Below are 27,947 nucleotides of genomic sequence, written 5' to 3' on the forward strand. Positions count from 1 at the left end.
TTTATTTTTAGCATAAGGGGCTGTCCATAAACCACGTGGTCATTTTTTTGGGGCTTTTCAACCCCCCCCCCCCCCCCCGCGTGGTCATTAGTCCATACAATTTTTTTTATTTGTCCATACAAAATGGTCATTGGCCGAACCCCCCTCCCCCCCACCCCCTTATGACCACGTGGTTTATGGACAGCCCCTAATTGGCCTTTTTGCTTGCCTTGCGCCACAAATCCTAAATAGCAACATAAGGAACAGTCGTAAGAATTTCAATCAGAATTCCTTTTTATTTCGTCAGAAAAAGTTGTTCGGGATCCCTCGGTGGATTTTTTTGGGGAACACGTTAAATGAAAGCTAGAAGTCCATATTTTCGAAAAACGGCGGATTTGGCGATGCCTAATTTTTTGTGATAAACTTTCACCATATACACGCCGTGTGGCGTTGCAAAATTCGGGCGCTGCCATAACAGGAGACTTCGTCAAAATCAAACTTCTTCAAGAGCGACCGTTGCATAGTAACCAGAAAAACAGTCAAGCCTATTGCAATAAACGACCGGAAAGAAAATTTTAAGAAACATCAGCTTACGCCATCCAAGGGCTGGCAATGTAGAAAATGTGGTCAATACGGACACATCGCGAGGTTTCTGCAAGGACAAGAAAGGCGAAACGTTTCGAACGGTACTTTCAACGTTTGGTAAGGGGGACGCGAAGATGAGCAACAAGCAGCTCCAGGGGAATCTCGAAAACGCCAGCGGTACACACCAAACGCTTTCAGCAATATTTAGCTGAATTTTGCCGAGCTGAAGGGTTCAGCAAATTTTTTTGCTGAACTTTCGGCAAAGTTTGCTGAATTTCAGCAAAACGTTACTGGTGATCAGCAGAGTTTACTGAACAAATCAGCAAAATTTTGCAGAATTTCAGCAAAATGTTTACTGAAACCTTCAGCTCGGCAAAATTCAGCAAAATTTTGCTGAAACCCTCAATCGATTTTTGGTGTGTAAGGTTGTTGCGCCGGTGGTACGATGGATATCGTTGCATGCGGTGCGGCAAATCTCCAGCCAAAGTGCAGAGGCGAAACGAAATCGAGAGATGAAGTACTCGGAGTCTTCAAGAGATTCCACGCGATGGCGGAGCGCCAAAGCGAGAAGAAAGGAAGCAATCCAGACTGATAACGGTAAGGAATACCTAAACAAAAAATTACAAGACTACTTGCAGAAGGAAGGTATCATGCACGAGGCACCCCAGCAAAATGGATTGGCGGAGTGCGTCAATCGGATAATCGTGGAAATGACGCGGAGTCTGCTTTTTCAAGGCAATCTTCCTAAAGGTGTGTCAACCGCCGTATACCTTATCAATCATTCTCCGACTCGTGGACACATCCCCTCACCCCCGAGAAAGCATGAACTGGAAGGACGCCAAATCTTTCACATCTGCGTGTGTTCGGGACGCAAGCAATGATTCAAGTTACAAAGGAGAAGAGAGGATGAAAAAACCAAAGGATATCGAGTATACGATTCAAAGAGGAAGTCAACGATCGTGAGTCGAGAGGTTGTTTTCTTATTGAAGGCGTTCTATCTGATGCGATGTCTGCGGCGGAACCACGAACGCCTACGACGTTCAATTCAATGAGCTGTTTGCGAACCTCGCTCCGAAGCTACTCGTAACGGAACCATTAGATCCAATAAGATGAAGCGGAATCAGATGACGACTACGGTGAATGTGTTTCGCCATGATTGCGATACAAGTACTTTTACATTGACTGACCTTGTGCTCCCTTCGTGACAATCTTTAGAACCACCTCGGTCAAAGCCGAAGGTATTGAGGTGCGGGTGCCGAACGGGAGCACGTCTTGCTAGGCAAGTGTAGTTTTCTCCGTTAGTTACTGTTAGACATTAGTTGAACAGTCTACCGTACTTCACTACGATCTACGCTGTTTCCACAACCCACCACCAGAGGGAAAATGAGGACCTTCTTTGCACTCGCATAGAAAGAGTTGAAAGCATACACGGAAAAGCGTGTGAAGCGTAGAAGGACAGCAGATAATTGGCAAACCTATGTGATCCTAATTAGGATTATCCGTATTAATACGTTAATCCGGATCCATAGTACCCCGCTGTTCTGGAACAGAACTTCTACACTACGTTGGGGCAGTTCCGGAAAGTCCCGTCGTAACCGAGTCCGTCAACATACTCGGCAGCCCAAAGAGTACAAGGGCCTTTGAAAGTCGCCATCGCTACCCCGAAGGACGCTGAAGCGCAAAGTTTGGAAGGCCACCATCGTAGAAGATCTGGTGGAAGCTGGTGGTGAAAGGGGAATTCAGGTTAGAGTAGAATTAAGAATATGGGAAAGTGTAGAGAAGAGGCCGGAAAACTTTGGGAATAAATGTGAGAAAGTCGTAGAGTTTTTATGAACGACAGTGCGAAGATTTCCTGCCCGCGATTAACTGGTCGAGAAGCATGCCGACCCTAAGGTGTTGTTTCAGGAAGTCTCATGAAGGCTCCCCTCTTAAGCTAGTCGACAGTTACATCATCCTGCGTTTCACACATCCTGAGGATCTGTTCCGCGTAGCCTCGTCTTCTTCATCATTGGTGAACACCAGTAGGTCATCCATATATACGGTAACGATGAGCACCTCGATCACCGTCGATCAGAAAATGTACGCACGAGTATATTCTCGATTTCTGCAACCCGATGTCCCTTTGTACAAAGACCTGGTCGGTACAAAGGCATGGTCGGTATGTCTGCTGCTGGAGGTTTGCTTCAAGTGTCTTGCGCCAAGAAACCAATCGTGAGACTACAAAAGCCTTGCCAGGAACAGGCTTTGTAGGCGATGTGAAGGTGAAGACCATAAGGCGCAAGGCTGCAGATACCCTCCCAAGTGTTTGATTTGTTTCGGGCAACGCGCGCATAGTAAGCACCCGACGGAAGGCCCAAGGTGCCTGACCTTCAAAAGAGCCACAGCCACTGCTTCTGGAATTCCTCCATAAATAACTCTCGGGATTTTTTTTCGGGATTTCTTCTGGGTAACCTTCAGGGATCCCTCCGGGATTCCTGTCAGGACTTCTCCAGAGATTCTTTCGGATTTCTGGGTTGTCTCCCAGGATTCCTTCAGGAACTTTTCCCAGGCTTCCTTCGGGGATTGCTTCCAGAATTAATTGAAAGAATTACTCTCATGATTTCGCCATACTGGTTCGTTTCTGGAGAGCAATCTTGCTAATGTATAATTATTGAACTTGAAGTACTTCAGCCTTTTTCACGAAGTTATTTGTTCTGTTCTGGTATCCCGCAGTGACTTTGTATATTTCGTTGCCCTTGTTCAACCCAAGGTTTAACAATTTCATCTTCATTGCGTGATGGCTGTAGCGGCCAAGGTACCAAGGTCATTTAACTGCCGACCGGATTCATTTCTCTGGGTTTTATTTTTGAAAACATTTCGATCCGTAATCGTATTGCTATGGACCATGGTTTCCCAAACTGTGGGTCGCGACCCCCCAGGGGGGTCGCCGATCTTAATCCAGGGGGTCGCGAGGTACACTAAAATATTTAACTGTAACAGAGATCAAATGAGGGAATTTCTATGGGGGGTCGTGAAAACTACGTCTGCTGGCAAAAGGGGGTCGCACGACCTGAAAGTTTGGGAACCTATGCTATGGACAGTCCACTTGAATGTTTTATCGCCTAACTCGTTCCTGAAGCAGTCCACCTTTGAGGTAAACTTCAATATTTGTTGCCTAACCCAACGGATGGAATCCGTTCCTGAGGCAGTCCCTTGCGAAGGAACATGATTTTTTTTTCACTCAATAATGGAAGCTGAAGTTTGTTGCGTGGGCAACCACTTGTTTGGTTAGATTTTTCTCACCCGTAATATCCCAACATTTGTGAATAAGGTTGTTGGATTCTACTTACTGAACATTTTCCAAAACTCTACAGGTTCATTGTACATTAATTAATAAACAAAGAACTAAGTACCAAACAACTAACGGATGTTTTTTTTATTGGATATCAGGAAAGAGACAATACGTATCAGAGCCTATGCGTGTGTCCACAAATTAAGTTTGTGTCAGGCTGCTCCCTTCAACTATCGGCTTACTAAGTGTATTCGGAATCACCACAGCGTTTGTCTCCAATACCTGGGTATTGTAGTACGAAGGACTGGCACGGCTGGGCTGAACAAATAACACCGACTTGAACAGTAACAAAGTAACAGTAACAAGTATTGAGATGTGAACAGTGGGAGAGCTTGATGTAGAATGAGGTGAAAGCTTTTCTTCACGGGCGCCTGTCAGCTTTCTAAGGCCTACTTCTTCATCCCCTCTCGACCGTGGAGTCCAATGTTCCGCCGTAAATATTCGAATTTTCCGATGTCCAACGCTTTTGTAAAAATGTCTGCTAACTGATCATCGGTTCGAATGGATTCCACCAATATACGTCCAGATGCGATGTTGTCGCGGATGAAATGGTGCTTGATATCGATATGTTCGGCTCATTTGCGCTCCAGGTTTTGGGGCATCCCGATGCAGCCACGGTTGTCCTCATAGATCGTCACAGGTTTCGCAATATTCAGCGTCACTGGATGAGGTAACCACTGAGGTCTGCTTCTTGCTTGACCACGACACCGTGTTCCCGGAGATCTGAAACAAGATGACGCTCACAGACTTTCGATCCGAGGTATCAGATCGGAGCAATCCAAACCTCAAACTGCCGCTTCTGTGACGAAGCAAGAGAAACATCAGAACACATCCTCTGCTATTGCACTCACCCAACGTAGGTTCAAAGTTCTCAGCAAGCCCTTTTTAGGGCCTGCTGACATATGGATCTTATCTCCCAAGGACGTGGTTGGCTTTATAAAGCTAGTCTCGCCAGAATGGGGGAGTCACATACTGTAACTCAGGATCACTATTCATTAATAATAGATGGTCTTGATTTCAGTCGATACCAAGGTACATATCTCAGTGACAAACATGTTACTGAGATAACTTGCGTACCTCACAGCAAAAGGGTATATCACAATAGTTCTAAAATCTGGACGCAGTGATCTTCACCCGACAAACGAGAGAAAGGGAGAGAGAATCAGTAACCCAGTCCGCATCGGCGAATCCAATCAATGGCTCGGTATCCTTGTTTCGCTGGTACTTCAAAAACGTTCCCCTGGTGCCTTTCATGTACCGCACCACTCGATTCAACGCTGTCCAGTGGAATTGCTCAGGATGCTGCTGGTATCGCCCCAAATATCCAAGAGGAAAACAAATATCCGGTCGAGTGGACATCATAATGTACATTAAACTGCCTGAAAATTATCGGTACGGCTCTTCTATGGTTTCTCCTCTTCACTGCGGACGAGCTCAAGCCCTTTCTCCATCGGCTATTTATTATCTTGTTTATTTATCTTGTTCGGTTGCAATATTGCCTTCTAAACTTCGTCAGAACCTTGTCTATACTTGCTTCTTGTGAAAAGTTCATCTCCTGGTCATAGACGATTTGGTAGTGTTGGAGCAGTAAATCGTCGGCGTATATATGACTTGACTATGTAGACATCATCGTTTCCCCTCTCGTCAACTCGGGTATACAAGCAACCCAGACAACCAGTAATCGTATAAGATGTGGCATAAGATGATAAAGTGGAGGCCATATGCGTGCATGCCTCCATTTAGGCGCATGTAAAATGTACGCATATCGCCTCCACTTTAACATCTTATTCAACATCTTATACGATCACTGGTTGACTGGGAATAGTCATCCTGTGATCTTTTGAATCCAAGCTTCAATAGTATTTCATTCAGCTTCTCGTTCCAGCACATGGGAGCCTGCTTCAACCCGTATAGCAACTTCTGTAGCTTGCACACTGTTCCAGGATTCGCTTTGACACCGTCAGGTACTGCCATATAAATGTCCTCTTAAAGATCGCCGTGTAGAAAAGCCGTCTTCATATCCATCTGGTGTACGATCAGTCCTCTCTGCAACGCAACAGCTAAAGCCACTCGAATCGTTGCCAGCTTGGCTACCTGGCATAGGTTTCATGATAATCGAGCCCGGGCTTCTGGAGAAATCTTTTTATATCCGCCAGCCAGTGGTCCTCACGGTTCTCGATCTCATTGTAGCATTGAGGTGATTGAGGTAATACTTCAATTGGGTTCTTTAGGGGTATCCAGATTATTGCATAATCGGAATCTCCGTCCAAAAATTAGTCGAAATCCAAAATTTCATCATTTTAGGTGCCCGGGAACTATTTTTAAAAATCATTCAAAGTTTGTACGGGGAATTTTTTTTGTTCGGGGCGAACTGTCACTTTATCGATTGAACTGTCATTCTAGCCACGGAAATTAAAACTGTTTTGTTTATTTAGCCATCAAAACAAAGGAATCGTAACGCAATAAAATCACGTTATACTCAGAAAAATGAGCTCTTTCGATTAGGCTAAAGAAAAAGGCAATATTTAATGCACTAAACAACCCAATTATAAAGTCCTACAGCAGAGGTTACTCTGAATTCCGTTAGAAAACCTAAAAACTTACCTGGGAGCCTGCGCTCCCGTTCGCTGCGGCTAGTGGTTGACTCTGGACAGTCGTCACTTTTCTGTTGCGAAGGGAGCGCTCCAGTGTTTTCTTCCTCTACCAACTCTTCAAAAATAGCTTCATCATCGGGTTTGTTACCAGCGTCGTCACCAGCTACTTAACGAGGAACGAGGAATTGGATTATCGGACCCCTCCCCTTTTCTGGCTCATACAAGGCAGGGATCACCAAGGGAACTTGGGTAGCTTCGTCAGATTGCTTATCATGGAAAACATTCTACACTGAATTTGACGTCATCTTGAAAAACTGGGACAACTTCTTCTACACACTGCCGTAATTCAGCAAAGTGACGTAAGCGCCATTCAAAATGTCGACATTTTTTTGGTATATCTATATATATATATATATATATATATATATATATATATATATATATATATATATATATATATATATATATATATAAATGCAGTGGCATACGTGGGACCGCGCATAACTTACGAACGGAAGGTCCGATTTTGGTCGTCTTAATTTTGTTCTGTTAGTTTTCACCCAAAGAAAGGTTTATGAGGTGAAAAACATGGAAAAAATGAGAGTTTTCGAAAATCGATCTTCCATACATTTTGACCGGGGACTTGGTCTTGGCTAGAAACGTCAAAAACGCAGTAGGCAAAACAAAGTTTGCCGGGTACAGCTACTTATATAATATCTGGAGTAAAATTAACACTGTGGTATGCCTGCTATATCAGAATGCAAGATCTAGTCGTAATCTATGATCCATGGAATGAAACTTAGAGGATGACCAAAAGTTTTATGCATAATAACCAAAAAATGGGTCAAAACTATCAATGTCGCTTACGTCACTTTGCAGAATTACGGCAGCACAGCTTCAATCATCTTGATTCGTGCTCCCATGATCAGTAAATCGTCAAAGTAGATGACTATCCAAGTAACATTTCAAGTTTTGTTCGGCTCTATAAGAGATCTTCATGACCAATTTTATAAAACTCGTAATAAAACTGATTTATGCATCAAAATTTCTTGATAGCCTCTTTAAGAGCATCTTCCGGCTAAGTGGATCACTCTCGGAGAGGTTTAGCAAACCGTATTAAGAGTAGTTATAAAATTGTTTTAAAACCTAGTTGAAAAATTTCCCTTACTCGAAAAGAGGTTAGATGATTGTTGTTGTTTTTTTTAACAAACACTATGACAGCTCAAGATGCAGAGAAACTTCTTCAATGGCACGGTAAGTTCAGGAGGAGGCATCATTCGCAAGTAGAAAGCGATAATTTTAAACTAATATTTAAGTAGTTATCGTGATGCTAGGCTTATGCGCATTCAATTTTACCGTGAATATTGGAATTGCAGAAACATAAATTTAACGCGCTTCGAAAATGGTGAATATTATTATCTTGGAAATAAATAAATCAATTTGTTAATTTAGTAGAACTTCCTCGAATTACAAGAAAACTCAGCTGAGAGAGTTAATTTATGCGAGCATGCTCTAGAAATGACGGCAAACTATCAATTCATTGCTTATTTGAGCAAAATTAACTATTTTCCATTCATGTAGGTAATTCTTCAATATGACGACGCCCATAATTAGCGAAAATAAAACGAAAGCAAGTTTACTTTTATGATGACCGCAATACACCTAGGAGTATCATTACTTTTGCTTTTCCACAAACAGATGTCGTTACTAATCGAACAGATCGCCATCTGTTGAGAGTTTGAACAGTTTTATAGTGGTAATAATGAATGCCAGAAGGTTTACATATCCGAGAGTTTTGTTTACTCTTGAAATCTGGCTTTATGGATATCTTCAAGTATACTAAAAAACATTTCATCAATGGCTTTCATAAAATTAGTCATAAAACTGTGAGTTTTAAATATTTCTGTAATAAAACCCTAATAAAAATCAAACAAAACCAATCAGCAAAGAAATCTTTACTTGGGATATGTAGACATTATAGTTTCTCCTCTCTTCGACGCGGGTATTGTGGATTTACCGGCTACTTGTATTCCACCGGTCACTTCAGTAGGGCCTCCAAAGTAGCCGTTTCGTACGAGCCGTTCTGTACGATATTCTCGGAAGCTACTTTCACAATCGAGTGTCGTGTATGCTTCTCATCAATTTTATACTGCAACTCATTGTTAAGCTGTACTACGATCTGTTATCGAGCATCTGTAGGTCGCTTCCAGAGACATTGCCATTCAATCTGGATAGAACTTGCGATCAATACAGACCGTCGAGTGCGCTAGCTGCTACGATTCAAATTGTCTGTCACCTGAAATGAATGATGGCGCTACGCCACCAAGTAATGTTTCCTTTGAAAAGTACTTTTCTACTTGCAAAGTGGCTAAATTATAGTGTGTGACTTAACTATTTTCACTATGATGAAATTCGTCTGATTTGATGTTCCTGTATTTTGTATGTGTCCTTTTGCTCTTTTTAGGATAGATAATGACAAGGTGGTTACAGTGTGGGAGGAACAAAGCACTGTAAAATCAAGATAGTTACAGTCAGTGCTGCAATTTTTCGACAGGCCTTTATGATAGTGATATTTTGCTTTTTTTCATTATCTCCGTTTTGGGTTTCCTTTCAATGTTGCTTTCCGATCAGCAACACGGGAGCGAAATGAAATAGGTACTCACACTCGCACGCAGCGTGCTGAAAGCGAGAGCTGACAGGGCTAAATTTCCATTCAATTTTCTGTAGTTGAGTGTTTTCACCCGTGGTAGCGTATAGGGCACTCACTCTCACAAGCCACCGCTTGAGACGAATGGCCTTTCAGCATGAGTAGTGTGTGGATGATTGGGAATTGATCGTGTTGGGTCGCTCACGAATGGAGCTCTCGGACTCTGTCAGTTCTCACATCGAGAACCTGAAAACGACCGCCGCAGTCATTCATTTTCGGCTGAAAAACAGGCACTGAGATTGATATTTTGCAGGACTGGTTACAGTAATCAAAGTATTTAGGATAGAGGGTTAGATAGAAGGGTGTATGTAGAGGTCTCTTAAACTTTCATAAATAGCAACTGATCCAACTAATCATCTTTCTTCATTTATAGAGCTTGCAAGGACGTGGCCAGAACAGTTCTGAAAGTTTGCATCAATTTTGCCTTTTTGATTAGTCTAAATCTCGGTGATGGTATTGAACGAGAATAAGGTTTGATTTAAATCTTTTAAGGCTCAAGCATCCGTCTCACCGTAAATAAAAACATCGACTATAAAAATATACATATTCACTGCATTCTATTCCTCATGTCGAGTACAGTGGATATATATTCATAGTAAAAACTTTTGTTTTGAACAAAAAAACTGCTTTCATATATTAAATGATGACGACGATTCCAATGACGAATTGTTCAACGTTAAGGTCACATAAGATTTTGCGTACAATTGATGTAAGGAGTTCACTAGCCTTCTGCTCAAAATAAGTAAATCTTAGATAGCTAAAACGTAGAGAAAAAGTTTGAAAATATAAATCTGAAACAGAATACGCAAAATAACATAACATAACAACTCAAAACCCGTTGATAACACTTATAAGCCTAGCGCGAAACAGATTTGCTACAAAATGTTATTTTTAACTTGTCAAAATAACACTGAACAACAATAACTTTTCGCCGTTTTAGAGTGCATCACCATCTCCGTAGCCGCACAAGCAAACATCCACTGCTGGCTGATCCGTTCAATATTCTGCCTTTTCACCAGATACCATCTTACTCATTATCACTCTATAGATATAAAAAAAACACCCAACACTTATTTTACGTCACACATTTTCCAACACCTTTCTTCCATCTCGCACACGCTCTCGCTCTCTTACTTCCTCTCCTTCTCTCACGCTCTTCCTCGATCGCTATTTTTCTTCCGCTCTCGTTCTCTTTCTCTTCTTGCTTTTCCACCTTTATCTGCCACTCACATTTCGTGACACTTTTTTCTTCACACCGTGTCTTCACCTCAAAACGCCCACCCACCCACCTTGCGAATGTCACACACCGACCGATCGACCACCGCACCGTTGCGCTTAATTACTCACTGCTTCTTGGGGGCTGCGCGTCGAGTACACCGACTTCGACTTTTCTTCGATTTCTTTTTTCCGCTGCATCAACGTCGGACGGAACGCGCACACAGTTAGGTAGCCGTTTCACCGTTCAACTATTTCTTCTGTCTGTCGACACCTCTTCTCTTCTCCTAATCACTTTCGATCCGGCAAATTTGAACTTCTCAGTGAAAAAGTGAAAAAAGGAAAAACTTTATCGATTTGTATAAGTACTTCGTCCGCGCGTTCGGTTTGCCTGATGTATCCTTCCTCATTGCACAAGGCTACATGTGTCACACTCGCTGCTCGCTCTGCTGCAGCAAAACTGTGCTCCTGCTGCTCAGCCAGCAGCAGCTCACCGCTGCTGATACGATACAGTACGGGCGACGGAGTCTCTTATACCACCTATAGGTTGTTGCTGGCAATCGCTCCCGGCCTACTCTGTTCCTTGTGTTTCGATGAGCCGTCAAGAGCGCACCATCAATTCGGACCACGGTGTTCCTCAGAGCGTTATTATGAGAAAAAATCTCCATCTTATCGGTGCTCACCAATCGGTTTTCTATGACTATCTTGTATGTCTGGACAAATTTTTTAAAAACATCGTAGGACTTTCAGTTAGTTACTGTTTTGGAGTTTTTAATGACAATAGCTATAATAATAACCCAAGTAACCAAAAGTTCCGCATCCCATGACAAAATGCACTTTCAAGTTCCGCGAAGTTCAGATAAAGTTTCAAATGGAACTTTCTGGCTGCTTAAGAGGCTAACGCTGAGCCTTGCTGGAACTTCGGTCACAAGTTCCGACAAGGCTCATTGTTAGCCTCTTAAGCAGCCAGAAAGTTTCATTCGGTACTTTATCTGAACTTCGCGGAACTTTAAAGCTGCTTAAGATGCTACTCGGAACTTTGTCGGAAGTTTCAAGTTCATAGAAGCTCAGTTCAGTAGCATTGTGTTTCAATGAAGATTAAATTAATTTCTTTTACAGAAAACAACTGTTTAAGCATTCACGAATAAAAGACAAACATGCACACTTAATTTTGATTATCGAGTTCGGTAGTTTTTTGACGAGATTAAAACTGCTGGCTGAGCACCGCTCGTTCAGCAAAAATGCATTGTTTACCTTTTCCATACGATTTTGACAGGTGTTTTACTGAACCTCAGGAAAATCGATTACCGAAACTACCGAGATCGTACTGCTGTTATAATCTCGTCAAAAAAGTACCGAACAGGTAATTCAGAAAAAAGTGTGTGAATTTATCAAATCAATGAATACTGGGCTTGAGAAAAAAAATTGTCGCCCATCGGATTCGAACCGATAGTCGCTGCGTGAGAACCCTACGCTCTACCACAGCAGGTAAAGTCTGACTTGAATCGATTTTCTGTCGGCAGCTAGTTTTGCACATTTGTACAGTAGTGAAGTTAGCTTGACTTTGTCAAGTGTCTTCAGCAGCGCAGCGGTAAGTCGACAGGCTATCACGCAGGAGGATCCAGTTCAAATCTTCATAGCAGCGACATGTGTGAAAATATAATTATCAGAAGCAATTTCCAGACATGAATCAACAAACCCACAAAAGGGTTGTGTGATTCTGAAAAACACATTTTTGTTTCTGCATGAATTTTGTCAAAGTTCTGTCAGAAGCTGCTTAGAAGGCTAATGAGCAACCTCGAACAAGCTGCTTAGCTTATAAAGTACCCTTTTATCTGAACTTTTGGTTACTTGGGAAGTAGTTTCATGGCAACGGAACCCGACAGTCTTTAGGTAGGATATCCAAGGACATATCTAGAGGAGGTTTCAGGAAGATCTAAGGGAGGAGGTAGCAGTGGCAAATGAAATAATTATGAATGGTAAGGATCGTAGACATCCAACAGAAGTTTTCTGGGAGAATTTTTGGGGTTCCTACAAAACCTTAAGTCCAAGGGACTTAGACTATCCCCACCAGTGCGTAGTAAGTCGGTGAGTAGGCTGAGTGAACCAATGATCGCCATAGTGGTTCCCTATTTGGCCATAGAGGTTATTTGAGATTTTTCAAAGTTTTCCATCATTTCAAGAGTTTTAATGATAAGATACATTCAAATTATCGCTGCTAAAGCTTTTATAATAGGTCAAAGCTTGAAAACTTTCTAATTTTCCACTATGGCCAAATAGGGAACGACTATGGCGATAACTGGTACATTTACCCTAGTAGAAGTATGCAAACCGGTATCATTTTCGACACCCACCCGTTTTCACATCCCTCAAAGAATTCTAGTAGGAATCTTTGGAAGTATTCCTGGAGGAATCCTTTAACAAATTTCTGGAGGAATCCCCGAACAAATTCCTGAAAGAATCGCTGAAGGATTTCCTAGATTTCCCTGAAGCAGTTCCTTGAAAATGCTTGAATTAGTTTCTGGAGAAATCACTAAAGAAATTCCTGGAAAAAACCTTGTAGGAATTGAAAAGGAAATTCCTGATAGAGTTCCAGGAGTAATCTTTGAACGAAAACCTAAAGAAATCTCTCCAACGATGTGAACATTTTTCGGCATTACAGTCAAATAAACCTTGCGTTGATTCTTCTAAATTTTCACCAACGTTTTGGTTCTTATTGGGACCTTCTTCAGGGCTCAATTTTGTGATTTGTTGATCGAGACCGAGCCCTGAAGAAGGTCCCAACAAGGATCGAAACGTTGGTGAAAATTTGGAAGAATGTACGCAAGGTTTCTTTGACTGTAATGTAACATTACACTCTCCAGTAATTTCTGGAGAATTCCCTGAACAAATTCTAGAAGGAATCCTCGAAGAATCTCCCTAAGAATCCCTGGAGAAATCTTTGAGTAAGTTCCTGGAGAAATCCCTGAAGGAAATCTTGGAAAATAATTCTTCAGTAATTATACGAGAATTCTCTCAAAGAATAAAAAAAAAACTATGAAGGATTTCGAGAAGAAATTCCTGAAAACATCCTGGAGAAATCCCTGAAGCATTTCCTGATGCATTTTGAATGAAAATTGAAGAAACTCCTCGAGAAATCTCTAAAGAAGTATCTAGAAAAATCCTTCGAGAAATTCAACAAAAAAATCCTCAAGGATCCCCGGGCGAAATACCTAAAAGAACTCCAGGAAGGTATTTTTTGAAACCCCCCTGAAGGAATTCTTGGAGGTATTGCAGAAGAAGTCCCTAAAGAAGCTCCTGCAGAAATCCACGAAGGAGTTCAATGAGAAATCTTTGAAGAAATTTGAGAAGAAACCCCTGAGAGATTTCTTGAAGAAAACTCTCCAACAATTCCAGGAGAAATCTTTCAAAATATTCCAGGGAAAATCCGTGAAGAAATTTCTGGAGGGGTCCCCGCCAAATTCCAGAAAGAATTGCTGCACAAAATACTGAAGGAATTCCCGGAGGAATCCCTGAAGGAGTTTATGAAGAAGTTCTTCAATGAATTCCAGGAAAACCCCACAAAGAACTCTAGGAGAAATTCCCAAAGGAGTTCCTGGAGAAATCCCTCAAGGTTTTCCACAAGAAATCTTTCAAGGACCGCACACCAAGAGAAATTTCTCAAAGAAATCCAGGACAAACCTCTGGAATTTCTGGAGATATTCTAGGAGAAAACCAAGATGAACTTAGGAGGAATCTCTATAGGATCTTCTACAAGGATCCTTGAATGAACTCCAGGAGAAATCCCTGTCGGAACTTCTAGAGTAATGTCTGAATTAAATCTTTAGTAAATTCATGGATATAACTCTAGACACACCTCGAGGAATCCCTCGATGAAATATCTGGAGAAATTCCTAATGAATCTTCAGGAGGAATTTATGAATGAACTCCACGATAAGTACCTGACGGAGTTTTTAAAAGAATTCATTAAGGAACTCGTAAATGAGTCTTTGAAGAAACTCCGGGTCCAGTTGCTAGTTGAATCTCAAAAGAAATTCCTTTATTAATTCCTGAAAGCCCTAGGAGACGTCTTTGAAGAAAATTCTGGAGAAATCTCAGAAGGTGTTCTTAGAGAAACCCGTGAAGGAGTTCCTGGAGAAATTCCTGAATGAATTCCTTGAGCAACCCCTCAAGAAATTTCAGAGTAAATCCTTTAAGAAGCTGCTAGAAAAATCCCTCTAAGAACTCCAGGAGAGGTCTCTAGCAAAAGGTTTTGTAAGAATCTTTGAAGAAAGTCCTGGGGAAGTGTCGTCAGCAATTTCAGAAGAAATCTACAATGTAATTACTGGAGGAATCACCGAAGAATTTCTGAAATGTTTCTGGAGAAATCTCTGAAGGAGTTCTTGGAAATATATTGCCAGTAATTATAGGAGAAATTTCTCGTACAACTTCAGGAGAAATCTTCCAAAGAATTTCACAAAAACATCTATTCAGGATTTCAAGGAGAAATTCCATAAGAAATCCCAGAAAACATCCAGGAGAAATCCTTGAAACATTTCCTAATGAAAGAACTCTTTGAAAAAACTCCTGGAGAATCCTATTAAGAAGTATCTGGAAGAATTCTTCGATAGATTCAACAAAGTAATCCTCCAGAATCCCCAGGCGAAATACCTCAAAGAACTCCAGGAGGAATTTCTGAAGGAATTCTTTGAAAAACCCCCGAAGAAGTTCATGGAGGAATTCCAGGAGAAGTCCCTGAAGGAGCTCCTGCAGAAATCAACGAAGAAGTTCTCGAAGAAATCCACGAAGGAGTTGCAGGAGAAATTCTTGAAGAAATTTAAGAAGAAATCCTTGAGAGATATTGTGAAGAAATCTCTCCAACAATTCCAGGTGAAATCTTTCAAAGAATTCCAGGAAAAATCAATGAAGAAATTTCTGAAGGTGTTCCAAGAGGAATTTCTGCACAAAATATTGAAGGAATTCCTGCAGGAATCCCTGAAGGAGTTTATGAAGAAATTCTTCAAGGAATTTCAGGAAGGAGAAATCCCCAAGGGAGTTCCTGGGGAAATTCCAGAAGGAGTTCCTGGAGAAATCCCTCAAGGTAACCCAGAGGAAACCCTTCAAGGAACATCAAGAGAAATTCCTCAAAGAAATTCAGGACAAATCTCTGAAGGAATTCCTGGAGATAATCCTGGAGGAAACCAAGATGAACTTAGGAGGAATCTCTATAGGATATTCTACAAGAATCCTTGAACTCCAGGAGAAATCCCTGTCGGAACTTCTGGAGTGATGTCTGAAGGATTTTCTGAATGAAGTCCTAAATAAATTCTTGGAAATATTGCTCTAGACATACCTCGAGGAATCCCTCGATGAAATATCTGGAGCAATTTCTAATAAATCTTCAGGAGGAATTTATGAACAAACTCCACGATAAATATCTGACGGAATTTTTAAAAGAATTCATTAAGGAGCTTGTGAATGAACCTTTGAAGAAACCCCGGAAGAGCTTGCTAGTTGAGGCTCAAAAGAAATTGCTTTAATAATTCCTGAAAACCCCAGCAAAAATCTTTGAAGAAATTTCTGGAGAAATCCCAGAAGGAGTTCGTAGAGAAACCCGTGAAAGAGTTCCTGGAGAAATTCCTGAATGAATTCCTTGAGCAACCTCTCAAGAAATTCCAGAGTAAATCCTTCAAGAAGCTGCTGGAAAAAATCCTCTAAGAACTCCAGGAGAAGTCTCTAGCAAAAGTTTTTGGTAGAATCTTTGAACAAAGTCCTGCTGGTGAAGTCTCTCCAGCAATTTCAGAAGAAATGTAATTACTGGAGGAATCACCGAAGAATCTCTGAAAAGTTTCTGGAGAAATCCCTACAAGAATTCCTGGAGAAATCTCTTAAGGAGTTCTTGGAAATATATCTCCAGTAATTATAGGAGAAATTCCTCTTACAACTTCAGGAGAAATTTTCCAAAGAATTTCACAAAAACATCTATCCAGGATTTCAAGAAGCAATTCCAAAAGAAATCCCTGAAAATATCATTGAGAAATCCTTGAAACATTCCCTAATGAAAAAACTCTTTGAAGAAACTCCAGGAGAAATCTATTAAGGAGTATCTGGAAAAATTCTTCGAGAAATACAACAAAGTAATCCTCAAGAATCCCCAGGCGAAATACCGCAAAGAACTCCAGGAGGAATTTCTGAAGGGATTCTTTGAAAACCCCCTGGAGAAGTTCAAGGAGGAATTTCAGGAGAAGTCCCAGAAGGAGCTCCTGGAGAAATCCACGAAGAAGTTCCTGAAGAAATCCACGAAGGTGTTGCAGGAGAAATCCTTGAAGAAAATTAAGAAGAAAGCCTTGAGAGATTTCGTGAAGATATCTCTCCAACAATTCCAGGTGAAATCCTTCAAAGAATTCCAGGAAAAATCCATGAAGAAATTCCGGGAGGTGTTCCAAGAGGAATTTCTGCACAAAATACTGAAGGAATTCCTGCAGGAATCCCTGAAGGAGTTTATGAAGAAATTCTTCAAGGAATTCCAGGCAGGAGAAATCCCCAAGGGAGTTCCTGGAGAAATCCTAGAAGGAGCTCCTGGAGAAATACCTCAAGGTATCCCAGAAGAAATCATTCAAGGAACACCAAGAGAAATTCCTCAAAGAAATCCAGGACAAATCTCTGAAGAAATTCCTGGAGATAATCCTGGAGGAAACCAAGATGAACTTAGGAGGAATCTCTATATAGGATCTTCTACAAGGATCCTTGAATGAACTCCAGGAGAAATCCCTGTCGGAACTTCTAGAGTAATGGCTGAAGGAATTTCTGAATGAAACCCTAAATAAATTCTCGGTATTATTGCTCTAGACATACCACGAGGAATCCCGTGATGAAATATCAGGAGGAATTCCTAATTAATCTTCAGGAGGAATTTATGAATGAACTCCACTATAAATACCTGACGGAGTTTTTAAAAGAATTCATTAAGGAACTTGTGAATGAACCTTTGAAGAAACCCCGGAAGAACTTGCTAGTTGAATCTAAAAAGAAATTCCTTTATTAATTCCTGAAAACCCCAGGAGAAACCTTTGACGAAATTTCTGGAGAAATCCCAGAATGAGTTACTTGAGGAACCTCGAAATTCCACAGGAAACCCTTCAAGGAGCTCCAAAAGAAATACCTTTATCAATTCCTGAAAAACCTAGGGTAAGCCTTTGAAGAAATTTCTGGAGAAATCTCAGAAGAAGTTTATAGAGAAACCCGTGAAGGAGTTCCTGGAGAAATTCCTGAATGAGTTCCTTAAAGAGCCCCTTAAGAAATACCAGAGGAAATCCTTCAAGGAGCTCCAAGAGAAATTCCTCTATGAATTCCAGGAGAAGTCTCTAGAAAAGTTTTTGGAAGAATCTTTGAGCAAAGTCCTGATGAAATCTCTCTAGCAAATTCAGAAAAAAATCTTTATGAAATTCCTGGAGGAATTGCCGAAGAATCTCTGAAATAATTACTGGAGATATCCCTGAAAGAATTCCTGGAAACATCTCTGAAGAATATCTGAAGGAATCTCCCAAGGAGTTACTGAAAAATTCTTTTCAGTAATTTCAGGAGAAATCTTTTAAAGAATGCAAAGGAAAATCCCGGAAAGATTTCAAGAAGCAATTCTTGTAGCACTTCCTCGATAAATTCTTGAAGGAACTCCTGCAGAAAACATTGGAGAAGTTCCTGGAAGAATTTCCAAAGAAATTCCAGAAAAATAACCCTCAATGAACTTCAGGAGAAATAACTCTAAAAATTTGAATAGGAATTCCAGGGGGACTTCCTGGAAAAAGCCTGCAACAGTAGATTCATCAGATATCCATGAAGGAGTTCCTGAAGAAATCCCTGATGGAATTTAAGAAGTAATTCCTGAAGGAGTTCCTGCAATTACAGGAAAAATTCCTCAAAGATTTCTAGGAAAATCCTTGAAGGAAATTTCAAGAGGAATCCCCGAAGACTCCATGAAGAAATCAGTGCAGGAGTTTCTGGAGGATTCCTTAAAGGAGATTTTGAATAAATTTCTCAAGGTGTTCCGGGAAAAATCACACAAAGAAATCTATGAGAAATTCCTGCAGGAATCCCCGAAGAGTTCCTGGAGAAATCCAGACGAAATCCATCAAGGATTTCAAGGATAAATCTCTGGTGAAATCCCAGAAGAAATTCGTGGATGAATCTCTGAAGCAATTCCAGAGGAAGTCCCTTGAGGAATTTCAGGAGAAATTCCTCAAGCAACTTCATGAGACATTCTTCAAATAATTCTAGGAGAAATCTCTTAAGGAATTCCTAGACAATTTTTTTGGACGAATCCCTGAAGGAACTGCTGGAGGAATCCCTGATGAAATTTCTAGAGAAATCACTTGGGTAATTCCTGGAGATATCCCTGAAGGAGCTACAGGAAGAATCTTTGAAGAAATTTCTGGATTATTCCTTGAAAAAAAAAATCTTAGAGGAGTCCCAGAAGAAAATCCTAGAGGATCTCAAAAGGAGCATCTAGCGGAATTCTTGAGTTAACTCCAGGAGAAACTTCTAACAGAGCTTCTGGAGGGATGTTTCAAAGGATTTACAGTGATATTTCAGTGAGTCTCACAAGCTTTCATAAGAGAACCCAGGTAGAATAAAAGGTTTGAGGGGGATTTTTGCAACTCGTACCGACTCGTGTTGAAAAATTCTTCATTTTGTAACTCGTTGCATAAATAGCTATTAAGGCTCAAGCATCCGTCATCATTTTTCGGAAATAGAAAATCAGTTTTTTCGCTGTAAATCAAAACAATGACCACGAAAATGTATTCACTGTATTCTATTCCTCATGTGGAACACAGTGGATCCATTTTCGTTGCAAAAATGTTTGATTTGAACGAAAAAACTGCTTTTAAATGTTTGATGATGACGATGATTTCAATGATGAATGGTTCAACGTTAAGACCGTCTAAGAGAGTTTCAGGGTGTTTCTAGAGGCTTTTTAGTTTTAGAACGTTTAAGAGGGATTTATTGGGTTCAAGAGAGATTGCAGGTACACTTTAGAGAGCACAGAGTTTCAGAAGGTGTTGAGGGGCGCTTGGGGGTATTTTTGGGGGTTTGGGAGTTTACAGAAGACTGCAGATAGTTTAAAATGCATCCAGAGGCTGTTTCCGCAGGTTTCGAGGCCGTTTGAAGAGGTTTCATGGCGTTTCAGAGAATCTTAGGAAGTTTCAGAGCATTCTGGGGCCGTTTCAGAGGGATTCAACAGCGATTGAGGTAGCTTCAGAGGGATTCAGGAAAAGTTTTTAGGATTATTTCAGGGAGTTTAAAAAACTGTTTCGAGGGCCACAGGGGTCTCACAGGCATTTCATGGAACTTCAAGAACTTTCAGGGCATTTCAGGGGCTTTAGGTAATTTCAGGATCGTTTTAGGATTCTTGGAGAGTATGTTAGGGTTTGTGGGGCGTATCAAAAGGTTTCTAAGGGTTCCGTGGGGCTACAGTAATGTTGCAGGAAGTTTCAGGGTGTTTCAGTTCCGTTTTAAGCGGTCTGGGGGGATTTCACTATGCTTCGTCAACGTGATGACAGGGATATAAGAGGCTCCAGAGCCAATGGCATTATAACTGTCCTAAAACTCTCATGAAGCAGGCCCTAAAACCCCTCTAAAACCCCTAAAAGTCTCTGTAAACCCCCAAGAGCTCCCTGTATCCTTATGAAAGCTCCTACCTGAATCCTCCCTTTAGCACTTTGAAACACTTCTGATTCCGCCTGAAACACCCATGGATCCATCTGAATCAAGATCTGAATCCCCATGAAGCTCCTTTGAAATCCTCTCGAATATGCCCTCGAAACGCCACCAGAAACGCCAACTTGGTCAAATTATTTAGGGGGGGTGGCAAAGCCTGGTTTTTCTGATTTTTTGTATGGGAAAATCTAAAAATCGTCAAATATTGGGGGGGGGGGGGGGGGGGGCAAACCTATGCTTGCCCCCCCCCCCCCTAAGTTGGCGCCTATGAACACCACTAAACCACTTATTGAAACCATCTGAAATCCAGTCTGTTAAGCTTCGGGAAACTTTTGAACACGTCAAGTTTCTGTTGAGCTTCAGGGAACCGCAAAACGCGGTTTGCAGAGGATAAATATTGAGAAGAAAATGAAAATTAGTTAAGTGCCAGTTAGTAGATGCTAGTCCAGTATTGCCAGACCAGCTACACTCACACAAGGAACCAATGAGATAGCTGCTGGGGACGAAAAGGCATCCCCAGTGTGTGATCCAGTTGATCCAGTTGATAATCTACTATTTTTAAAGCGACAATGGCGCCTGCTACGTCAGGTTGTAGGTCAATGTGGGGATGTTTGCAATCACCTGTTGCCAACAGACCGTAGAGTTCACTGCATCTGCATAGAGGTTCACGCATTGGTGCGTCGATGCCAGACGTAAAGTGATAGAGTTTTTGACCAACTTTTTGTGAGTAGACTTAGTGTATCACATAAGAGACACGAGCCCAGGTTCAGGTATCAGAAGGCCAGCTCCAGAGACTCGTTATCATGCATTTGAGATATTTTGTACCATACCTTAAGACTCTCTTGCAAACATAAAGGGTATTTATACCCTTAATTATAACCATATTCAGATGAGAATTAAAATGTTTTGTCAAAGTAACTGTACTGACCGCCATCTACACCGCCCTTTTCTGATCGCCATAGGCAAAACTGTCAGGACAATCCACGGAATCTCGAGAAATTTCAGTCGGTGTTAGGGCCGTTTTAGAGGAATTTCTAGCTGTTTCAGGTGTTTCAAGACCGTTTAAAGGTCGTTTCAGTGCTCTGCAGTGGGCGCAGAGGTGTTTCTGGGAACTTGAAAGCATTTCATGGGGTTTCAGTGACAATTCAAAAGTTTCATGGTGTTTTGGGAGCCTCCTGAGGGAATTCCAGGGAGGTTTCAGAGTTGTGCCAGGGAATTTTAAAGGGGGATTCCAGAAAGGATTTTTTTCCTTCTTTTTATTTGTGTATTTTAACATTATGTTCTGGATAATATTGCTAATTCTTTTTACGCAGAAGTGACTCAAGGGGCTCCAGACTTGGCTCCAGAGCACCAGAGGTATGAAATTAGAAAAAATAATGCCTCTTTGTAATTTAATGCCTTTTGTGCTCTGGAGCCCTTTCGAATCACTTCTGTGAGTGAAGAATCATAAATAAATTAGGAATTTTCCTGAAGCGGCCCTGATATCGCTCTGAAACCAGTGGAAGTACCCTCTAAAGCCCTTGAAACCTCATTAAACACTCTGAAACCTCTCTAGAGCCACCCTGAAACGCTCTTGAGACACTTTGAAACGCCCTTGAAAGGGCAGATTAACCCTTAAAGCTTCAGATTCTATGAAACTCCCTCGGAAGGCCCTGTAACCGGTAGTGTTGCAAAAACTCATCTCATTCATTCACTGTTCAAATTTGAATCAGTCATGTTTGCTTCTAGTCATGTTTTAATCGCTACCAGCCTATCAGAGAGCACCCATCAAGCGAGGGACAATTCCTAGTCAATCGAATTAGTTGTTACTCATTTGAGCATCTGGAACGGTATTCGGATAAATTACTCCAGACTGAAAAATTGTCATATGTCGTTCCAAATTTCATCAAATGTTGGACCACTGTTGTGCCAACATCGACTAACAGTTGTGTCTATCTGGGTAAACAGGTCGTTGCTAGCGTTATCTCGGGTTACATGTCTTCTATGACGAATACAGCTCAAACCCTATTAAGGAGCCAGAAAAAGAAAAAAGCTTTTCAAAATCACCCAAATAACGGATGCACCAGTAACTTTTGGTAATGTTTTACCTTAATGTGGTATTTGGCGATATTCTAGGTGTTCCAAACTGTCCTGAAATTCTAGCCATATCATCTACAGGAATAATTTTGATTGTTTCAACATCAAATAACAACATGGCATAATCTGCTGGAGTCCGTGAATCTCTTGAGAACTCGAAGAGATATAATTAGGACATTCCAGGTCATTAAAACTAACATGAAATTCAGAGCTTCAGGCCTTTTTTGGTAACAGTAGTCACATCCACTGTACAGTGTAACGTTGCATAATCAACTATGGTTCCTGGGCCTACCTGAATACTGATAGATATTACTTCAAACTTTTGGGGCATTCAGAGTCGTCCAAATTGTCCTGAACTTTAGTTCTTCTCATCTACAGATGTTATAGTAATTATCTACGCAATGAACTGTTATCCAGTTTTGACCCTCTAAAATTCGACGTACCATTCCAAAATTCTTTTGAAATATTCAAGTTTAGTCCCTGATATCTATAGCCGTTACAGTAGGTATTTTTGCTACAGACTCCAAATAAAATTAGTTGCACGACCATTCCAAAATAATTATAGAATATCCCTAATCAATCTTAATATTCCAAAGAGCAGAACTTCAGATCTACACTCGCAACAGCAGTCACATCCGCTCTTCAGAGTAATAATCAATTATGGTTAGATGGAAGATGTTTACTGCGTTCATTTTCCTTTGTAATTAAGAAACTAGCATCGACGGAGCTTGCCTCGCTATAGCCTGCGTGGCCATGGTGGGATAGTTTCAGCCTTAAGAAAAATATATACAATGAATTATTACCAAGGGAAACGAAAACGTTTTTTTTAGTTCTGTAGGGGAAGACACCTCCAAAAAAATTGAGGAAACACTGATCAAAATGACAAAATTATTATAACACGTTCAGTAGCATTGCACGATCCAACATCTTATGATTATGAACGATACCATGAATTGTTAGGTACTTATGATTTCATGAACCTCGTCTACTATTAGTTTATGAAAACACGTCATGCTTTGACATCATATCATTATTCATTCCTCCGTATGAGGTTATGATGCATTATGTAGGATCATTATAATGGAACATGGTCCACTGCACGAATTTATGCTGGCCTGCTAACTCTCACACGAAATTTGACGTTTGAGAGGTTTGATTGATTGATTTATCTTTATTAAAGAGACTTTCAGCCCTTGGCTGGTTCGTCTCTTCGTTTGAGAGGTGTCGGCACCGCTCAAACGTCAAATTTGGGGTGAGAGTAAGCAGGCAAGCATAAATTCGTGCAGTGGACCATAGCTCAGATTACGGAAGCATGTTTCAAGATCATAATTTCACGGCATGACACGCATTTTAGTTTCATGATTTGTCACATGATCACATGATCAGATTTGTTTTCGTGAATTTTGCTCAGACATGCAGTATAGCCTGAGCAAACAATTTATGAGCACCGATTCGATGGATATTTTTCTTTAACAATAACGGTCTGAGGAGCACCGTGCAAACCTAATTGAGAGAGAGAGCGAGAATGACATCGGGTCGATCGAATAATCCCCTCCCAACCCAACAGCGGAAAACCTGATGGAAAATGCCTCCCATCTCCCATCCCATCCCATGGATGGCCTGCCTGGATCATCCATCAACGCAAAGCCTACTTCGGAAAAACACTCCTTTCCCCTTGGCAAACACAATAAATCAACTCCAATCCGGATGGAAACCAAAACCAGAAACCGTGCACTTCTTTTTTCGCAATTTCCCGGGTCGAATTTTCAACCCAGCTGCCAGGACTCTCAGCAGGATAGAGGAGTCAACCACCGCACACCGCACACCATTAGCATGCGCCCGTCTCGCCCGAATTGTTACACCACCACGGAACAAAATCGAAAGGAAAATCCAAATTTCTCACTCAATAATCACCGCAAAACGACCACCACGAGCAAAATCACCGAATACACTTCTAACCGAAAGCCATTTCGCACAAATCGACCGGAAATCCCCCCAGCGGAATCCTTACAAACCCCCGAAAGAAAAGAGAAAATTACCGTCCCGTCCTTAGACCATTTTTGAAGAAAGACACTGTGAGACACGCACGAACGCACGCACTGACGAACACGGACAGTGTGTGGTTCTTCCGTTCGTTCCCCCACTACACTACAGTACTAGCTGCTCTGTCTCTCAGCTCAGCACTGCTGCTCTGCGCCTGCTTGCGAGCGAGCGACGAACGACGGGCGACGAACACGCACGACAGACAACTGAACGACTACTGACTGACAGGCTGAAACTGAACGAACCAAGCGAATCGATACAGTTGGATTGTCAATGCTCGAACACACATTGCATTGGTCAAGGGCAACGAGCAGATTGAATGAGTAAGCTATTCTGTTTAGTTTTGATTCATGATCTAAAAATAATGCGATTTAGTTTTATGGTAGTTATCTGAAATTAATCTTGTTAACGAACATTTTTTTAACGAAACGAACTTAACAATACCATTAGCTGAAGCTAGATGTGTAAACAACCTCTCTGAACTGTCGAAAGGCGAGGCAATGGCACCGTCATGCTATGCTCACATTCGCTATCGCTGTGAAATGCGCACGGTTCACATATTGAGAGATGAAAAAATCAACGAAACCGAACAAATTTAAAGGCGCAGTTTGTTGCCGTTGATTGGCATGATTCAGAACTGGATTGTTATTAGAATTAGTAGACAATCAAATGATATCGTTGCGTGCTATCTGTTTAGGGCATACGTATGTAATATGTATATTAGTTTGCTGAACATCACATTAAAGATATTGCTAATTTAGAGAAAATTTTCCGTTATACGGTAGATTAAAAAGCTACCACAGCTGTCAGATTACTGATTTTTACTGATGTATCATGAATCGACCCAAGGGTAACTTGGATATGACGCCGATGATAATTGCTTGTTGTTGGTTTTCAGAGCAATTCACTTGGCAAGCATACCTACTTTGATTTGGCTTTCTTATTCAATGATATAATGATTTTCTTGGCTGCGGTAAGATTTTGACAGCTGCGGTAGAACTCGGTGGCTACCACAGAGTGGAATTTTTTTCTAAAAATCTTCAATAAAATAAAATTAACAATAGTAAGCTGCTCAAGCCACGATGTCAAGATCATCATATGAGACCTAGATGCTCAGGTAGGTCGTGAGGAGGAATTCAGACAGACTATTGGAAATTTCAGCACATACAAACGTAGAAATGGAGGATAACGTGCCTATGGAGCCGGCCTTCTGATACCAACGAACGTAGCGAGGGCGGTCATGCTGCGGTATGGGACTCGGCAGAACGTGGAATGTAACAAACGAAAGCAGCCGACTCGCCTTTTTTGAGAGAAGAAACGCCACCTGGAACAAAGTCCAAATCAAGTCGTAGTACTCGGGCTCAAACTGGGTACCAACTCTAGTACTTCATTCGGTCCAATGAACAATGACAATGAACCAAGCCCAACACTGAACCCAATGTCAAATTCCAAATTCGTGTGTTGTCACACCGAAATCAAACGGAATAAATATCACTTTCATTGTTTGGTCTTAGTTTCTTAATCTCCGCGTTTTTGTTCTTTGTTAGTTGTGTCCACAACCAGAGGGCTCCAGTAAAAAGTCTATGTTTTATTGAAATATATTGAAACATATTTTTTTACCCCTGCAGTCGATCGCGCCGACTTAGAAAAGAACGGCCAGGGATCCAACCGGCTGGTCACAACCACGGCCACTTTCGAAGGGGATAGTCATGGCCATATTTTGACTCTCGTGCCCTAGAGCGTACAACAGGAGGAAGTTTTCGGTGGGGTAGTCCTAAAGTACCAGGAGTATTTAATTAACGTATCCTTATGGACGCTTTATTGCGCGGAAAGAAGAAAACATGAGTTAATTAGAGATGCGGCCGCGGTCGTATAGTGAAATCAGGCCAGAGAGTTGCTGTAGCATAAACGAGGAGTGATGGGGCAATGATAATAGTTTGGTAATAGCGCATTCGTACATCGACCAGAATTTTGCTGGGTCTCGGCCAAAAATCGAAACGACAACAGCTATCGATGCATCGAGGAGCGACGGTCAGCGGCCATAGATGATGGGAAAGTGGCCTGAAACTGTGGCGGCAACTGTAGATAATCCGAAGCAGTTGGAATGGCCGGCAACTGTAAAGCGTTCGTACGTTTGGCCAATTAGCGATCAGAAAACCGAATGGCTGATGACTGTTACAGTGGATAATCAGGACCCGTTTCCGTTTCCTAAAATGAAATATAAATAAATGTTTAAATTTTGGAAGAAAATGCTCATTCAATACGTTACCCACCAAAGCCTGAATTTTTCGTGTTTATATTTGTATAAACAAGAGATTGTTACCCATAGCAACATTAGCGGAGTACAAGGTAACATTAAACTAAGGTATTATAGTTTTTCGATCTAGTACTTCATGAACCCCGAAATTTCACACCAATGTATGGGAGTTGGACGACTTAATTTGGACTTTGCCTGGAAGAAGCGGAGTCCTCAACCAGAAGCTCAACGCATCCCGCAGTGGCATCAAGACTACGAAACTTCCGCTCGACAACGGACCAGATCTTCTCCGTGTGGCAAATGCCCCAAGAATGCCGCGAAAACTAGGTCGCAACGCAACGCACCACCTTCTCATCAACTTCAAAATGGCGTACGACAGTAGCGACCACACAGATGTATGAGAAATCATGAACGAGAGCGGCTTTTCCGGGAAGCTCACTAGACTGACCAAGCGATGGTGAACGGCTTAAAAACTGTGTAAGATTTTCGTGCAATCTGTCTAGGGGCTGACCATAAACCACGTGGTCTTGTTGGGTGGGGGGGGGGGGGGGGTTCGGCCAATGACCATTTTGTATGGACAAATAAAAAATTTTGTATGGACTAATGACCACGCGGGGGGGGGGTTTGAAAAGTCCCAAAAAAATGACCACGTGGTTTATGGACAGCCCCCTAGTTTGTTCGAATCTCGCCGTGAACTATGACCAGGTGATGGACTCTCACCCGAGCAGAAGAGAATAACAACAGCATAACAAAATGCGTTATTTTGGCAAAATGACTGCATAATGGAATTAGTAATTTTCATGTTATTAACATAACATATTGAGTTATAAACTTGTCTGCCATAAGCGGCAAGTCATATAACAAAATTGTGTTCCTGAAAAATCAATTCAATAACATGTTTTGTTAGTGTCAATAACAACTTAATAACAGTGAATTTGGGAAATGTTTCAATAACAAATATTGATATTAAAGAGTTGGTTCTATAACATTTACCCGAAAACCATTTTCCCGAAAGACATTTACCCGAATGACATTTACCCGAACGTCATTTACCCGAATGCGACAAATACCCGAATACGACAAATACCCGAATACGACATTTACCCGAATGCGACATTTACCCGAATACGACATTTACCCGAAAAATAAAAAAAAAAATGTGTACTTGATCCCCATATGATTTGTCAATAATAAATATGTTATGGCCCGGTATCATATAGCAGGCTTTTGTTAGACCTAATAATCATAAGACTGAGTGATCATCAAGCACTCTGGTACAGGACTAATTAGCTGTCACAATGCTATTTTAATCAAAGGATTTTTGTTAATATTCTGTTCTTTTACGGCTCCATCCAATTAGCCCGAACGCCGAATCTATCAGGAGGTCGCCCAAAAAATGCAAAATTAGCTACTTATAAACACGGTCACAAACTGGCAGGCATACCGCAAATATTATCCACTTCTTCT

General features: G+C 41.3%; 1 protein-coding gene across 6 annotated transcripts in view; it reads right to left on the bottom strand.

The window, feature by feature from the left end:
- The window catches only part of LOC109431133 (tau-tubulin kinase homolog Asator), a 96,475-nt gene extending 72,059 nt beyond the window's left edge, over nucleotides 1–24,416 (bottom strand). For 3 of the 6 annotated variants that reach the window (XM_062843827.1, XM_062843818.1, XM_062843798.1), the window contains exons 1-2: nucleotides 24,220–24,416; nucleotides 10,544–10,727 (exon numbers count right to left, since the gene is read on the bottom strand). The gene's annotated coding sequence lies outside the window, so the exon portion shown is untranslated. The remainder of the gene's footprint in view (nucleotides 1–10,543; nucleotides 10,728–24,219) is intronic. The other 3 variants (XM_019707323.3, XM_062843810.1, XM_062843790.1) reach the window with 1 other exon arrangement.
- Between the last annotated feature and the right edge of the window lie 3,531 nt (nucleotides 24,417–27,947).

This window comes from Aedes albopictus, chromosome 1 (genome assembly GCF_035046485.1).
Source record: "Aedes albopictus strain Foshan chromosome 1, AalbF5, whole genome shotgun sequence".
NCBI classification, from domain to species: Eukaryota; Metazoa; Arthropoda; class Insecta; order Diptera; family Culicidae; genus Aedes; species Aedes albopictus.